This window comes from Schistocerca nitens, unplaced genomic scaffold, assembly GCF_023898315.1.
Source record: "Schistocerca nitens isolate TAMUIC-IGC-003100 unplaced genomic scaffold, iqSchNite1.1 HiC_scaffold_13, whole genome shotgun sequence".
Taxonomy (NCBI): Eukaryota; Metazoa; Arthropoda; class Insecta; order Orthoptera; family Acrididae; genus Schistocerca; species Schistocerca nitens.
The window spans coordinates 21369-36653 of NW_026045567.1; the positions used below are offsets into that span (position 1 = coordinate 21369).

The 15285-nt window shown below is 50.5% G+C and overlaps 15 non-coding genes across 15 annotated transcripts; 7 read left to right on the top strand and 8 right to left on the bottom strand.

The window, feature by feature from the left end:
* Nucleotides 1-1060: 1060 nt before the first annotated feature.
* Trnag-ccc (transfer RNA glycine (anticodon CCC)) lies at nt 1061-1132 on the bottom strand. The gene has a single exon. It is a non-coding gene; the product is annotated as a tRNA-Gly (tRNA).
* A 683-nt stretch (nt 1133-1815) lies between these two features.
* Trnal-uaa (transfer RNA leucine (anticodon UAA)) lies at nt 1816-1899 on the top strand. Its single transcript has one exon. It is a non-coding gene; the product is annotated as a tRNA-Leu (tRNA).
* A 1125-nt stretch (nt 1900-3024) lies between these two features.
* On the bottom strand, nt 3025-3096 carry Trnag-ccc (transfer RNA glycine (anticodon CCC)). Its single transcript has one exon. It is a non-coding gene; the product is annotated as a tRNA-Gly (tRNA).
* A 683-nt stretch (nt 3097-3779) lies between these two features.
* Nucleotides 3780-3863, top strand: Trnal-uaa (transfer RNA leucine (anticodon UAA)). Its single transcript has one exon. It is a non-coding gene; the product is annotated as a tRNA-Leu (tRNA).
* A 1125-nt stretch (nt 3864-4988) lies between these two features.
* Trnag-ccc (transfer RNA glycine (anticodon CCC)) lies at nt 4989-5060 on the bottom strand. The gene has a single exon. It is a non-coding gene; the product is annotated as a tRNA-Gly (tRNA).
* Nucleotides 5061-5743: 683 nt separating this feature from the next.
* Nucleotides 5744-5827, top strand: Trnal-uaa (transfer RNA leucine (anticodon UAA)). Its single transcript has one exon. It is a non-coding gene; the product is annotated as a tRNA-Leu (tRNA).
* A 1125-nt stretch (nt 5828-6952) lies between these two features.
* Trnag-ccc (transfer RNA glycine (anticodon CCC)) lies at nt 6953-7024 on the bottom strand. Its single transcript has one exon. It is a non-coding gene; the product is annotated as a tRNA-Gly (tRNA).
* A 683-nt stretch (nt 7025-7707) lies between these two features.
* On the top strand, nt 7708-7791 carry Trnal-uaa (transfer RNA leucine (anticodon UAA)). The gene has a single exon. It is a non-coding gene; the product is annotated as a tRNA-Leu (tRNA).
* Nucleotides 7792-8916: 1125 nt separating this feature from the next.
* On the bottom strand, nt 8917-8988 carry Trnag-ccc (transfer RNA glycine (anticodon CCC)). Its single transcript has one exon. It is a non-coding gene; the product is annotated as a tRNA-Gly (tRNA).
* Nucleotides 8989-9671: 683 nt separating this feature from the next.
* On the top strand, nt 9672-9755 carry Trnal-uaa (transfer RNA leucine (anticodon UAA)). The gene has a single exon. It is a non-coding gene; the product is annotated as a tRNA-Leu (tRNA).
* Nucleotides 9756-10860: 1105 nt separating this feature from the next.
* Trnag-ccc (transfer RNA glycine (anticodon CCC)) lies at nt 10861-10932 on the bottom strand. The gene has a single exon. It is a non-coding gene; the product is annotated as a tRNA-Gly (tRNA).
* Nucleotides 10933-11615: 683 nt separating this feature from the next.
* On the top strand, nt 11616-11699 carry Trnal-uaa (transfer RNA leucine (anticodon UAA)). The gene has a single exon. It is a non-coding gene; the product is annotated as a tRNA-Leu (tRNA).
* A 1125-nt stretch (nt 11700-12824) lies between these two features.
* Nucleotides 12825-12896, bottom strand: Trnag-ccc (transfer RNA glycine (anticodon CCC)). The gene has a single exon. It is a non-coding gene; the product is annotated as a tRNA-Gly (tRNA).
* Nucleotides 12897-13579: 683 nt separating this feature from the next.
* Nucleotides 13580-13663, top strand: Trnal-uaa (transfer RNA leucine (anticodon UAA)). The gene has a single exon. It is a non-coding gene; the product is annotated as a tRNA-Leu (tRNA).
* A 1125-nt stretch (nt 13664-14788) lies between these two features.
* On the bottom strand, nt 14789-14860 carry Trnag-ccc (transfer RNA glycine (anticodon CCC)). The gene has a single exon. It is a non-coding gene; the product is annotated as a tRNA-Gly (tRNA).
* Nucleotides 14861-15285: the final 425 nt, after the last annotated feature.

Genomic DNA, 15285 nt, shown 5'->3' on the forward strand with positions numbered 1-15285 from the left:
AACAGGTTCGAGAGATATTATTAGAGACGGCAGTGGTTACGGAGCTTGCCCTGCAAGTCTGATTGCCCGGCGGTCAGAAGGAATGGAAAGCTGTTGGGAGACATGGCTTTCAGCCAGGCGGCCCGGATTCGATTCCCGGTAGCCGAACATTCTTTCGTTTGCTGAGTCTTGGCTATTCTCACGGCGTTTACGTTTTCTTTGTGTTGTGCTTTTTGGGTCCAACGTCAAGAAAGCAAAAGTCAACGAAAACAGATACGTGTTTAAATGACTGGCAGGGCAGTAACGAAGGTGGATGAGCCGGTGGACCGGGTACTGGACTGCTGACGTGGCCCCATTGCATAGGTCGTCAGCTGAGTAGGTTAGAGCGTCGTGGTGTGAACACAAAGGCCATGTATTCGATCGCAGCAAGTGCCATTTAATTTTTCTCTCGTAAAAGACAGTGCTTCCTCCAGCGAGACACTGCCAGGTAAATACCAAGTGATATGCACAAGAAGCAAGATGTCTGCACGTTTGGTGGCGTTGTGGCTAGCGGCCGTAGCACGCTGAGTGCAGCGCTTCTCGGCTGTTCATTGGAGTTAAGAACCGTTGTGTGTGGTTAGTAGTTGGGTGGGTGACCAGCTGGGAGCTCGACCTGCGTTTGGCTTCTTTCCTTTTGCCTTTTTACTTCGGTTTCGTTGCTGCTTAGCGTTAATGATGCTGTTCAGCACGCTGACGCCACTCTTGCCTCTCGGTACACTAAGGCGCGAATCTGTGGCCACAATAAAATGAAAGGTTCTGTCGTGTGTTTGTCGTTTTTTGGTCTCTCACAGTCGTTTCTCGCGCCTGCCCTCTACATATATGCCCGTTTCCAAGCGTCAGCTTTCGCGTCAGCCGAGCAAAGTCGAGACAAGTCGACACATGGAGACACACGATGCTGTGAAACGAAATCCGGCGACTAGCGCACTGGCTACACGGAGTGAGACGTGGGGCGAAGGAAAACTATTCGTAGCGCGACAGTTCTCAGGTTCGAGGATCGCGTTACGTTACGTGGAATATCCCTAGAAGAAAAATTTACGTTTCGTGCGGTGGCCGGGAGTCGAACCCGGATCAACTGCTTGGGAAGCAACCATGCTGACCGTTACACCACCACCGCCTTGCGCTGCGTTTCACTCACGCCGCGATGTGTCGGCTACCCTCCTGCCACCAGAGGCCGAAGGCGATGACGCTGTAGGCGCTCTACGCCAGGGCGGAGGTGAGCACATCTGAACGCAGTGTGTAGGTGCTGCTAGGGCGATGTAGCGTAACTAGAAGCAGAACTGACATCCATTGAAAAAACTGCCCTTTAATTTACAGCAGCGTGATCAAAGAAATATGTAATGTGACGTACTTACTGACGATCCAGAGACGATTGAGCATATGTGTGCCAGTACAGAAGTAGAAAGCGCGTACGTATCACAGTGTTAAGTTGGTTAGTTTGATTCTCGCCTGGAGCATATCATTAGCTTCCCCTGAGGGTGAAATGCACAGCGTAGCCGTTGCTAGGGAACGGCCTTTTCTTGTCATTCGTTGTTTTCTCTGCGACAATGTAAAAATTGATAGTTGGAGTTCTGCTCGTTCCACTTAAGACAGAAGGCGACGGAAAACAACGGTGTCAGGCGCCATATTTAAGCTCTGGCTCCCGAAAGTGAGGGTGGGGTGCAACCTCACATCTGACAACTCGTCTAAAATACTCTAAAAAAACGTATTTCCTTCACACAAGAAAAAACAAGCACATTTCGCAGTAAGGCTCTGGAGATGTTGCTAGGAACGACAGCAGCAGGTCGTTTGCGCTCACAAGTCAGATTGGCCGAGCGGTCTAAGGCGCCAGATTTAAGCTCTGGTTCCCGAACGGGAGCGTGGGTTCGAACCCCACATCTGACAATGAATTTTAAATATTCCTTAACTGGCCATTTCCTTCGTGCGGGAAAGCAAGTCAATTACGCGCAAACAGGTTCGAGAGATATTATTAGAGACGGCAGTGGTTACGGAGCTTGCCCTGCAAGTCTGATTGCCCGGCGGTCAGAAGGAATGGAAAGCTGTTGGGAGACATGGCTTTCAGCCAGGCGGCCCGGATTCGATTCCCGGTAGCCGAACATTCTTTCGTTTGCTGAGTCTTGGCTATTCTCACGGCGTTTACGTTTTCTTTGTGTTGTGCTTTTTGGGTCCAACGTCAAGAAAGCAAAAGTCAACGAAAACAGATACGTGTTTAAATGACTGGCAGGGCAGTAACGAAGGTGGATGAGCCGGTGGACCGGGTACTGGACTGCTGACGTGGCCCCATTGCATAGGTCGTCAGCTGAGTAGGTTAGAGCGTCGTGGTGTGAACACAAAGGCCATGTATTCGATCGCAGCAAGTGCCATTTAATTTTTCTCTCGTAAAAGACAGTGCTTCCTCCAGCGAGACACTGCCAGGTAAATACCAAGTGATATGCACAAGAAGCAAGATGTCTGCACGTTTGGTGGCGTTGTGGCTAGCGGCCGTAGCACGCTGAGTGCAGCGCTTCTCGGCTGTTCATTGGAGTTAAGAACCGTTGTGTGTGGTTAGTAGTTGGGTGGGTGACCAGCTGGGAGCTCGACCTGCGTTTGGCTTCTTTCCTTTTGCCTTTTTACTTCGGTTTCGTTGCTGCTTAGCGTTAATGATGCTGTTCAGCACGCTGACGCCACTCTTGCCTCTCGGTACACTAAGGCGCGAATCTGTGGCCACAATAAAATGAAAGGTTCTGTCGTGTGTTTGTCGTTTTTTGGTCTCTCACAGTCGTTTCTCGCGCCTGCCCTCTACATATATGCCCGTTTCCAAGCGTCAGCTTTCGCGTCAGCCGAGCAAAGTCGAGACAAGTCGACACATGGAGACACACGATGCTGTGAAACGAAATCCGGCGACTAGCGCACTGGCTACACGGAGTGAGACGTGGGGCGAAGGAAAACTATTCGTAGCGCGACAGTTCTCAGGTTCGAGGATCGCGTTACGTTACGTGGAATATCCCTAGAAGAAAAATTTACGTTTCGTGCGGTGGCCGGGAGTCGAACCCGGATCAACTGCTTGGGAAGCAACCATGCTGACCGTTACACCACCACCGCCTTGCGCTGCGTTTCACTCACGCCGCGATGTGTCGGCTACCCTCCTGCCACCAGAGGCCGAAGGCGATGACGCTGTAGGCGCTCTACGCCAGGGCGGAGGTGAGCACATCTGAACGCAGTGTGTAGGTGCTGCTAGGGCGATGTAGCGTAACTAGAAGCAGAACTGACATCCATTGAAAAAACTGCCCTTTAATTTACAGCAGCGTGATCAAAGAAATATGTAATGTGACGTACTTACTGACGATCCAGAGACGATTGAGCATATGTGTGCCAGTACAGAAGTAGAAAGCGCGTACGTATCACAGTGTTAAGTTGGTTAGTTTGATTCTCGCCTGGAGCATATCATTAGCTTCCCCTGAGGGTGAAATGCACAGCGTAGCCGTTGCTAGGGAACGGCCTTTTCTTGTCATTCGTTGTTTTCTCTGCGACAATGTAAAAATTGATAGTTGGAGTTCTGCTCGTTCCACTTAAGACAGAAGGCGACGGAAAACAACGGTGTCAGGCGCCATATTTAAGCTCTGGCTCCCGAAAGTGAGGGTGGGGTGCAACCTCACATCTGACAACTCGTCTAAAATACTCTAAAAAAACGTATTTCCTTCACACAAGAAAAAACAAGCACATTTCGCAGTAAGGCTCTGGAGATGTTGCTAGGAACGACAGCAGCAGGTCGTTTGCGCTCACAAGTCAGATTGGCCGAGCGGTCTAAGGCGCCAGATTTAAGCTCTGGTTCCCGAACGGGAGCGTGGGTTCGAACCCCACATCTGACAATGAATTTTAAATATTCCTTAACTGGCCATTTCCTTCGTGCGGGAAAGCAAGTCAATTACGCGCAAACAGGTTCGAGAGATATTATTAGAGACGGCAGTGGTTACGGAGCTTGCCCTGCAAGTCTGATTGCCCGGCGGTCAGAAGGAATGGAAAGCTGTTGGGAGACATGGCTTTCAGCCAGGCGGCCCGGATTCGATTCCCGGTAGCCGAACATTCTTTCGTTTGCTGAGTCTTGGCTATTCTCACGGCGTTTACGTTTTCTTTGTGTTGTGCTTTTTGGGTCCAACGTCAAGAAAGCAAAAGTCAACGAAAACAGATACGTGTTTAAATGACTGGCAGGGCAGTAACGAAGGTGGATGAGCCGGTGGACCGGGTACTGGACTGCTGACGTGGCCCCATTGCATAGGTCGTCAGCTGAGTAGGTTAGAGCGTCGTGGTGTGAACACAAAGGCCATGTATTCGATCGCAGCAAGTGCCATTTAATTTTTCTCTCGTAAAAGACAGTGCTTCCTCCAGCGAGACACTGCCAGGTAAATACCAAGTGATATGCACAAGAAGCAAGATGTCTGCACGTTTGGTGGCGTTGTGGCTAGCGGCCGTAGCACGCTGAGTGCAGCGCTTCTCGGCTGTTCATTGGAGTTAAGAACCGTTGTGTGTGGTTAGTAGTTGGGTGGGTGACCAGCTGGGAGCTCGACCTGCGTTTGGCTTCTTTCCTTTTGCCTTTTTACTTCGGTTTCGTTGCTGCTTAGCGTTAATGATGCTGTTCAGCACGCTGACGCCACTCTTGCCTCTCGGTACACTAAGGCGCGAATCTGTGGCCACAATAAAATGAAAGGTTCTGTCGTGTGTTTGTCGTTTTTTGGTCTCTCACAGTCGTTTCTCGCGCCTGCCCTCTACATATATGCCCGTTTCCAAGCGTCAGCTTTCGCGTCAGCCGAGCAAAGTCGAGACAAGTCGACACATGGAGACACACGATGCTGTGAAACGAAATCCGGCGACTAGCGCACTGGCTACACGGAGTGAGACGTGGGGCGAAGGAAAACTATTCGTAGCGCGACAGTTCTCAGGTTCGAGGATCGCGTTACGTTACGTGGAATATCCCTAGAAGAAAAATTTACGTTTCGTGCGGTGGCCGGGAGTCGAACCCGGATCAACTGCTTGGGAAGCAACCATGCTGACCGTTACACCACCACCGCCTTGCGCTGCGTTTCACTCACGCCGCGATGTGTCGGCTACCCTCCTGCCACCAGAGGCCGAAGGCGATGACGCTGTAGGCGCTCTACGCCAGGGCGGAGGTGAGCACATCTGAACGCAGTGTGTAGGTGCTGCTAGGGCGATGTAGCGTAACTAGAAGCAGAACTGACATCCATTGAAAAAACTGCCCTTTAATTTACAGCAGCGTGATCAAAGAAATATGTAATGTGACGTACTTACTGACGATCCAGAGACGATTGAGCATATGTGTGCCAGTACAGAAGTAGAAAGCGCGTACGTATCACAGTGTTAAGTTGGTTAGTTTGATTCTCGCCTGGAGCATATCATTAGCTTCCCCTGAGGGTGAAATGCACAGCGTAGCCGTTGCTAGGGAACGGCCTTTTCTTGTCATTCGTTGTTTTCTCTGCGACAATGTAAAAATTGATAGTTGGAGTTCTGCTCGTTCCACTTAAGACAGAAGGCGACGGAAAACAACGGTGTCAGGCGCCATATTTAAGCTCTGGCTCCCGAAAGTGAGGGTGGGGTGCAACCTCACATCTGACAACTCGTCTAAAATACTCTAAAAAAACGTATTTCCTTCACACAAGAAAAAACAAGCACATTTCGCAGTAAGGCTCTGGAGATGTTGCTAGGAACGACAGCAGCAGGTCGTTTGCGCTCACAAGTCAGATTGGCCGAGCGGTCTAAGGCGCCAGATTTAAGCTCTGGTTCCCGAACGGGAGCGTGGGTTCGAACCCCACATCTGACAATGAATTTTAAATATTCCTTAACTGGCCATTTCCTTCGTGCGGGAAAGCAAGTCAATTACGCGCAAACAGGTTCGAGAGATATTATTAGAGACGGCAGTGGTTACGGAGCTTGCCCTGCAAGTCTGATTGCCCGGCGGTCAGAAGGAATGGAAAGCTGTTGGGAGACATGGCTTTCAGCCAGGCGGCCCGGATTCGATTCCCGGTAGCCGAACATTCTTTCGTTTGCTGAGTCTTGGCTATTCTCACGGCGTTTACGTTTTCTTTGTGTTGTGCTTTTTGGGTCCAACGTCAAGAAAGCAAAAGTCAACGAAAACAGATACGTGTTTAAATGACTGGCAGGGCAGTAACGAAGGTGGATGAGCCGGTGGACCGGGTACTGGACTGCTGACGTGGCCCCATTGCATAGGTCGTCAGCTGAGTAGGTTAGAGCGTCGTGGTGTGAACACAAAGGCCATGTATTCGATCGCAGCAAGTGCCATTTAATTTTTCTCTCGTAAAAGACAGTGCTTCCTCCAGCGAGACACTGCCAGGTAAATACCAAGTGATATGCACAAGAAGCAAGATGTCTGCACGTTTGCTGGCGTTGTGGCTAGCGGCCGTAGCACGCTGAGTGCAGCGGTTCTCGGCTGTTCATTGGAGTTAAGAACCGTTGTGTGTGGTTAGTAGTTGGGTGGGTGACCAGCTGGGAGCTCGACCTGCGTTTGGCTTCTTTCCTTTTGCCTTTTTACTTCGGTTTCGTTGCTGCTTAGCGTTAATGATGCTGTTCAGCACGCTGACGCCACTCTTGCCTCTCGGTACACTAAGGCGCGAATCTGTGGCCACAATAAAATGAAAGGTTCTGTCGTGTGTTTGTCGTTTTTTGGTCTCTCACAGTCGTTTCTCGCGCCTGCCCTCTACATATATGCCCGTTTCCAAGCGTCAGCTTTCGCGTCAGCCGAGCAAAGTCGAGACAAGTCGACACATGGAGACACACGATGCTGTGAAACGAAATCCGGCGACTAGCGCACTGGCTACACGGAGTGAGACGTGGGGCGAAGGAAAACTATTCGTAGCGCGACAGTTCTCAGGTTCGAGGATCGCGTTACGTTACGTGGAATATCCCTAGAAGAAAAATTTACGTTTCGTGCGGTGGCCGGGAGTCGAACCCGGATCAACTGCTTGGGAAGCAACCATGCTGACCGTTACACCACCACCGCCTTGCGCTGCGTTTCACTCACGCCGCGATGTGTCGGCTACCCTCCTGCCACCAGAGGCCGAAGGCGATGACGCTGTAGGCGCTCTACGCCAGGGCGGAGGTGAGCACATCTGAACGCAGTGTGTAGGTGCTGCTAGGGCGATGTAGCGTAACTAGAAGCAGAACTGACATCCATTGAAAAAACTGCCCTTTAATTTACAGCAGCGTGATCAAAGAAATATGTAATGTGACGTACTTACTGACGATCCAGAGACGATTGAGCATATGTGTGCCAGTACAGAAGTAGAAAGCGCGTACGTATCACAGTGTTAAGTTGGTTAGTTTGATTCTCGCCTGGAGCATATCATTAGCTTCCCCTGAGGGTGAAATGCACAGCGTAGCCGTTGCTAGGGAACGGCCTTTTCTTGTCATTCGTTGTTTTCTCTGCGACAATGTAAAAATTGATAGTTGGAGTTCTGCTCGTTCCACTTAAGACAGAAGGCGACGGAAAACAACGGTGTCAGGCGCCATATTTAAGCTCTGGCTCCCGAAAGTGAGGGTGGGGTGCAACCTCACATCTGACAACTCGTCTAAAATACTCTAAAAAAACGTATTTCCTTCACACAAGAAAAAACAAGCACATTTCGCAGTAAGGCTCTGGAGATGTTGCTAGGAACGACAGCAGCAGGTCGTTTGCGCTCACAAGTCAGATTGGCCGAGCGGTCTAAGGCGCCAGATTTAAGCTCTGGTTCCCGAACGGGAGCGTGGGTTCGAACCCCACATCTGACAATGAATTTTAAATATTCCTTAACTGGCCATTTCCTTCGTGCGGGAAAGCAAGTCAATTACGCGCAAACAGGTTCGAGAGATATTATTAGAGACGGCAGTGGTTACGGAGCTTGCCCTGCAAGTCTGATTGCCCGGCGGTCAGAAGGAATGGAAAGCTGTTGGGAGACATGGCTTTCAGCCAGGCGGCCCGGATTCGATTCCCGGTAGCCGAACATTCTTTCGTTTGCTGAGTCTTGGCTATTCTCACGGCGTTTACGTTTTCTTTGTGTTGTGCTTTTTGGGTCCAACGTCAAGAAAGCAAAAGTCAACGAAAACAGATACGTGTTTAAATGACTGGCAGGGCAGTAACGAAGGTGGATGAGCCGGTGGACCGGGTACTGGACTGCTGACGTGGCCCCATTGCATAGGTCGTCAGCTGAGTAGGTTAGAGCGTCGTGGTGTGAACACAAAGGCCATGTATTCGATCGCAGCAAGTGCCATTTAATTTTTCTCTCGTAAAAGACAGTGCTTCCTCCAGCGAGACACTGCCAGGTAAATACCAAGTGATATGCACAAGAAGCAAGATGTCTGCACGTTTGGTGGCGTTGTGGCTAGCGGCCGTAGCACGCTGAGTGCAGCGCTTCTCGGCTGTTCATTGGAGTTAAGAACCGTTGTGTGTGGTTAGTAGTTGGGTGGGTGACCAGCTGGGAGCTCGACCTGCGTTTGGCTTCTTTCCTTTTGCCTTTTTACTTCGGTTTCGTTGCTGCTTAGCGTTAATGATGCTGTTCAGCACGCTGACGCCACTCTTGCCTCTCGGTACACTAAGGCGCGAATCTGTGGCCACAATAAAATGAAAGGTTCTGTCGTGTGTTTGTCGTTTTTTGGTCTCTCACAGTCGTTTCTCGCGCCTGCCCTCTACATATATGCCCGTTTCCAAGCGTCAGCTTTCGCGTCAGCCGAGCAAAGTCGAGACAAGTCGACACATGGAGACACACGATGCTGTGAAACGAAATCCGGCGACTAGCGCACTGGCTACACGGAGTGAGACGTGGGGCGAAGGAAAACTATTCGTAGCGCGACAGTTCTCAGGTTCGAGGATCGCGTTACGTTACGTGGAATATCCCTAGAAGAAAAATTTACGTTTCGTGCGGTGGCCGGGAGTCGAACCCGGATCAACTGCTTGGGAAGCAACCATGCTGACCGTTACACCACCACCGCCTTGCGCTGCGTTTCACTCACGCCGCGATGTGTCGGCTACCCTCCTGCCACCAGAGGCCGAAGGCGATGACGCTGTAGGCGCTCTACGCCAGGGCGGAGGTGAGCACATCTGAACGCAGTGTGTAGGTGCTGCTAGGGCGATGTAGCGTAACTAGAAGCAGAACTGACATCCATTGAAAAAACTGCCCTTTAATTTACAGCAGCGTGATCAAAGAAATATGTAATGTGACGTACTTACTGACGATCCAGAGACGATTGAGCATATGTGTGCCAGTACAGAAGTAGAAAGCGCGTACGTATCACAGTGTTAAGTTGGTTAGTTTGATTCTCGCCTGGAGCATATCATTAGCTTCCCCTGAGGGTGAAATGCACAGCGTAGCCGTTGCTAGGGAACGGCCTTTTCTTGTCATTCGTTGTTTTCTCTGCGACAATGTAAAAATTGATAGTTGGAGTTCTGCTCGTTCCACTTAAGACAGAAGGCGACGGAAAACAACGGTGTCAGGCGCCATATTTAAGCTCTGGCTCCCGAAAGTGAGGGTGGGGTGCAACCTCACATCTGACAACTCGTCTAAAATACTCTAAAAAAACGTATTTCCTTCACACAAGAAAAAACAAGCACATTTCGCAGTAAGGCTCTGGAGATGTTGCTAGGAACGACAGCAGCAGGTCGTTTGCGCTCACAAGTCAGATTGGCCGAGCGGTCTAAGGCGCCAGATTTAAGCTCTGGTTCCCGAACGGGAGCGTGGGTTCGAACCCCACATCTGACAATGAATTTTAAATATTCCTTAACTGGCCATTTCCTTCGTGCGGGAAAGCAAGTCAATTACGCGCAAACAGGTTCGAGAGATATTATTAGAGACGGCAGTGGTTACGGAGCTTGCCCTGCAAGTCTGATTGCCCGGCGGTCAGAAGGAATGGAAAGCTGTTGGGAGACATGGCTTTCAGCCAGGCGGCCCGGATTCGATTCCCGGTAGCCGAACATTCTTTCGTTTGCTGAGTCTTGGCTATTCTCACGGCGTTTACGTTTTCTTTGTGTTGTGCTTTTTGGGTCCAACGTCAAGAAAGCAAAAGTCAACGAAAACAGATACGTGTTTAAATGACTGGCAGGGCAGTAACGAAGGTGGATGAGCCGGTGGACCGGGTACTGGACTGCTGACGTGGCCCCATTGCATAGGTCGTCAGCTGAGTAGGTTAGAGCGTCGTGGTGTGAACACAAAGGCCATGTATTCGATCGCAGCAAGTGCCATTTAATTTTTCTCTCGTAAAAGACAGTGCTTCCTCCAGCGAGACACTGCCAGGTAAATACCAAGTGATATGCACAAGAAGCAAGATGTCTGCACGTTTGGTGGCGTTGTGGCTAGCGGCCGTAGCACGCTGAGTGCAGCGCTTCTCGGCTGTTCATTGGAGTTAAGAACCGTTGTGTGTGGTTAGTAGTTGGGTGGGTGACCAGCTGGGAGCTCGACCTGCGTTTGGCTTCTTTCCTTTTGCCTTTTTACTTCGGTTTCGTTGCTGCTTAGCGTTAATGATGCTGTTCAGCACGCTGACGCCACTCTTGCCTCTCGGTACACTAAGGCGCGAATCTGTGGCCACAATAAAATGAAAGGTTCTGTCGTGTGTTTGTCGTTTTTTGGTCTCTCACAGTCGTTTCTCGCGCCTGCCCTCTACATATATGCCCGTTTCCAAGCGTCAGCTTTCGCGTCAGCCGAGCAAAGTCGAGACACGATGCTGTGAAACGAAATCCGGCGACTAGCGCACTGGCTACACGGAGTGAGACGTGGGGCGAAGGAAAACTATTCGTAGCGCGACAGTTCTCAGGTTCGAGGATCGCGTTACGTTACGTGGAATATCCCTAGAAGAAAAATTTACGTTTCGTGCGGTGGCCGGGAGTCGAACCCGGATCAACTGCTTGGGAAGCAACCATGCTGACCGTTACACCACCACCGCCTTGCGCTGCGTTTCACTCACGCCGCGATGTGTCGGCTACCCTCCTGCCACCAGAGGCCGAAGGCGATGACGCTGTAGGCGCTCTACGCCAGGGCGGAGGTGAGCACATCTGAACGCAGTGTGTAGGTGCTGCTAGGGCGATGTAGCGTAACTAGAAGCAGAACTGACATCCATTGAAAAAACTGCCCTTTAATTTACAGCAGCGTGATCAAAGAAATATGTAATGTGACGTACTTACTGACGATCCAGAGACGATTGAGCATATGTGTGCCAGTACAGAAGTAGAAAGCGCGTACGTATCACAGTGTTAAGTTGGTTAGTTTGATTCTCGCCTGGAGCATATCATTAGCTTCCCCTGAGGGTGAAATGCACAGCGTAGCCGTTGCTAGGGAACGGCCTTTTCTTGTCATTCGTTGTTTTCTCTGCGACAATGTAAAAATTGATAGTTGGAGTTCTGCTCGTTCCACTTAAGACAGAAGGCGACGGAAAACAACGGTGTCAGGCGCCATATTTAAGCTCTGGCTCCCGAAAGTGAGGGTGGGGTGCAACCTCACATCTGACAACTCGTCTAAAATACTCTAAAAAAACGTATTTCCTTCACACAAGAAAAAACAAGCACATTTCGCAGTAAGGCTCTGGAGATGTTGCTAGGAACGACAGCAGCAGGTCGTTTGCGCTCACAAGTCAGATTGGCCGAGCGGTCTAAGGCGCCAGATTTAAGCTCTGGTTCCCGAACGGGAGCGTGGGTTCGAACCCCACATCTGACAATGAATTTTAAATATTCCTTAACTGGCCATTTCCTTCGTGCGGGAAAGCAAGTCAATTACGCGCAAACAGGTTCGAGAGATATTATTAGAGACGGCAGTGGTTACGGAGCTTGCCCTGCAAGTCTGATTGCCCGGCGGTCAGAAGGAATGGAAAGCTGTTGGGAGACATGGCTTTCAGCCAGGTGGCCCGGATTCGATTCCCGGTAGCCGAACATTCTTTCGTTTGCTGAGTCTTGGCTATTCTCACGGCGTTTACGTTTTCTTTGTGTTGTGCTTTTTGGGTCCAACGTCAAGAAAGCAAAAGTCAACGAAAACAGATACGTGTTTAAATGACTGGCAGGGCAGTAACGAAGGTGGATGAGCCGGTGGACCGGGTACTGGACTGCTGACGTGGCCCCATTGCATAGGTCGTCAGCTGAGTAGGTTAGAGCGTCGTGGTGTGAACACAAAGGCCATGTATTCGATCGCAGCAAGTGCCATTTAATTTTTCTCTCGTAAAAGACAGTGCTTCCTCCAGCGAGACACTGCCAGGTAAATACCAAGTGATATGCACAAGAAGCAAGATGTCTGCACGTTTGGTGGCGTTGTGGCTAGCGGCCGTAGCACGCTGAGTGCAGCGGTTCTCGGCTGTTCATTGGAGTTAAGAACCGTTGTGTGTGGTTAGTAGTTGGGTGGGTGACCAGCTGGGAGCTCGACCTGCGTTTGGCTTCTTTCCTTTTGCCTTTTTACTTCGGTTTCGTTGCTGCTTAGCGTTAATGATGCTGTTCAGCACGCTGACGCCACTCTTGCCTCTCGGTACACTAAGGCGCGAATCTGTGGCCACAATAAAATGAAAGGTTCTGTCGTGTGTTTGTCGTTTTTTGGTCTCTCACAGTCGTTTCTCGCGCCTGCCCTCTACATATATGCCCGTTTCCAAGCGTCAGCTTTCGCGTCAGCCGAGCAAAGTCGAGACAAGTCGACACATGGAGACACACGATGCTGTGAAACGAAATCCGGCGACTAGCGCACTGGCTACACGGAGTGAGACGTGGGGCGAAGGAAAACTATTCGTAGCGCGACAGTTCTCAGGTTCGAGGATCGCGTTACGTTACGTGGAATATCCCTAGAAGAAAAATTTACGTTTCGTGCGGTGGCCGGGAGTCGAACCCGGATCAACTGCTTGGGAAGCAACCATGCTGACCGTTACACCACCACCGCCTTGCGCTGCGTTTCACTCACGCCGCGATGTGTCGGCTACCCTCCTGCCACCAGAGGCCGAAGGCGATGACGCTGTAGGCGCTCTACGCCAGGGCGGAGGTGAGCACATCTGAACGCAGTGTGTAGGTGCTGCTAGGGCGATGTAGCGTAACTAGAAGCAGAACTGACATCCATTGAAAAAACTGCCCTTTAATTTACAGCAGCGTGATCAAAGAAATATGTAATGTGACGTACTTACTGACGATCCAGAGACGATTGAGCATATGTGTGCCAGTACAGAAGTAGAAAGCGCGTACGTATCACAGTGTTAAGTTGGTTAGTTTGATTCTCGCCTGGAGCATATCATTAGCTTCCCCTGAGGGTGAAATGCACAGCGTAGCCGTTGCTAGGGAACGGCCTTTTCTTGTCATTCGTTGTTTTCTCTGCGACAATGTAAAAATTGATAGTTGGAGTTCAGCTCGTTCCACTTAAGACAGAAGGCGACGGAAAACAACGGTGTCAGGCGCCATATTTAAGCTCTGGCTCCCGAAAGTGAGGGTGGGGTGCAACCTCACATCTGACAACTCGTCTAAAATACTCTAAAAAAACGTATTTCCTTCACACAAGAAAAAACAAGCACATTTCGCAGTAAGGCTCTGGAGATGTTGCTAGGAACGACAGCAGCAGGTCGTTTGCGCTCACAAGTCAGATTGGCCGAGCGGTCTAAGGCGCCAGATTTAAGCTCTGGTTCCCGAACGGGAGCGTGGGTTCGAACCCCACATCTGACAATGAATTTTAAATATTCCTTAACTGGCCATTTCCTTCGTGCGGGAAAGCAAGTCAATTACGCGCAAACAGGTTCGAGAGATATTATTAGAGACGGCAGTGGTTACGGAGCTTGCCCTGCAAGTCTGATTGCCCGGCGGTCAGAAGGAATGGAAAGCTGTTGGGAGACATGGCTTTCAGCCAGGCGGCCCGGATTCGATTCCCGGTAGCCGAACATTCTTTCGTTTGCTGAGTCTTGGCTATTCTCACGGCGTTTACGTTTTCTTTGTGTTGTGCTTTTTGGGTCCAACGTCAAGAAAGCAAAAGTCAACGAAAACAGATACGTGTTTAAATGACTGGCAGGGCAGTAACGAAGGTGGATGAGCCGGTGGACCGGGTACTGGACTGCTGACGTGGCCCCATTGCATAGGTCGTCAGCTGAGTAGGTTAGAGCGTCGTGGTGTGAACACAAAGGCCATGTATTCGATCGCAGCAAGTGCCATTTAATTTTTCTCTCGTAAAAGACAGTGCTTCCTCCAGCGAGACACTGCCAGGTAAATACCAAGTGATATGCACAAGAAGCAAGATGTCTGCACGTTTGGTGGCGTTGTGGCTAGCGGCCGTAGCACGCTGAGTGCAGCGGTTCTCGGCTGTTCATTGGAGTTAAGAACCGTTGTGTGTGGTTAGTAGTTGGGTGGGTGACCAGCTGGGAGCTCGACCTGCGTTTGGCTTCTTTCCTTTTGCCTTTTTACTTCGGTTTCGTTGCTGCTTAGCGTTAATGATGCTGTTCAGCACGCTGACGCCACTCTTGCCTCTCGGTACACTAAGGCGCGAATCTGTGGCCACAATAAAATGAAAGGTTCTGTCGTGTGTTTGTCGTTTTTTGGTCTCTCACAGTCGTTTCTCGCGCCTGCCCTCTACATATATGCCCGTTTCCAAGCGTCAGCTTTCGCGTCAGCCGAGCAAAGTCGAGACAAGTCGACACATGGAGACACACGATGCTGTGAAACGAAATCCGGCGACTAGCGCACTGGCTACACGGAGTGAGACGTGGGGCGAAGGAAAACTATTCGTAGCGCGACAGTTCTCAGGTTCGAGGATCGCGTTACGTTACGTGGAATATCCCTAGAAGAAAAATTTACGTTTCGTGCGGTGGCCGGGAGTCGAACCCGGATCAACTGCTTGGGAAGCAACCATGCTGACCGTTACACCACCACCGCCTTGCGCTGCGTTTCACTCACGCCGCGATGTGTCGGCTACCCTCCTGCCACCAGAGGCCGAAGGCGATGACGCTGTAGGCGCTCTACGCCAGGGCGGAGGTGAGCACATCTGAACGCAGTGTGTAGGTGCTGCTAGGGCGATGTAGCGTAACTAGAAGCAGAACTGACATCCATTGAAAAAACTGCCCTTTAATTTACAGCAGCGTGATCAAAGAAATATGTAATGTGACGTACTTACTGACGATCCAGAGACGATTGAGCATATGTGTGCCAGTACAGAAGTAGAAAGCGCGTACGTATCACAGTGTTAAGTTGGTTAGTTTGATTCTCGCCTGGAGCATATCATTAGCTTCCCCTGAGGGTGAAATGCACAGCGTAGCCGTTGCTAGGGAACGGCCTTTTCTTGTCATTCGTTGTTTTCTCTG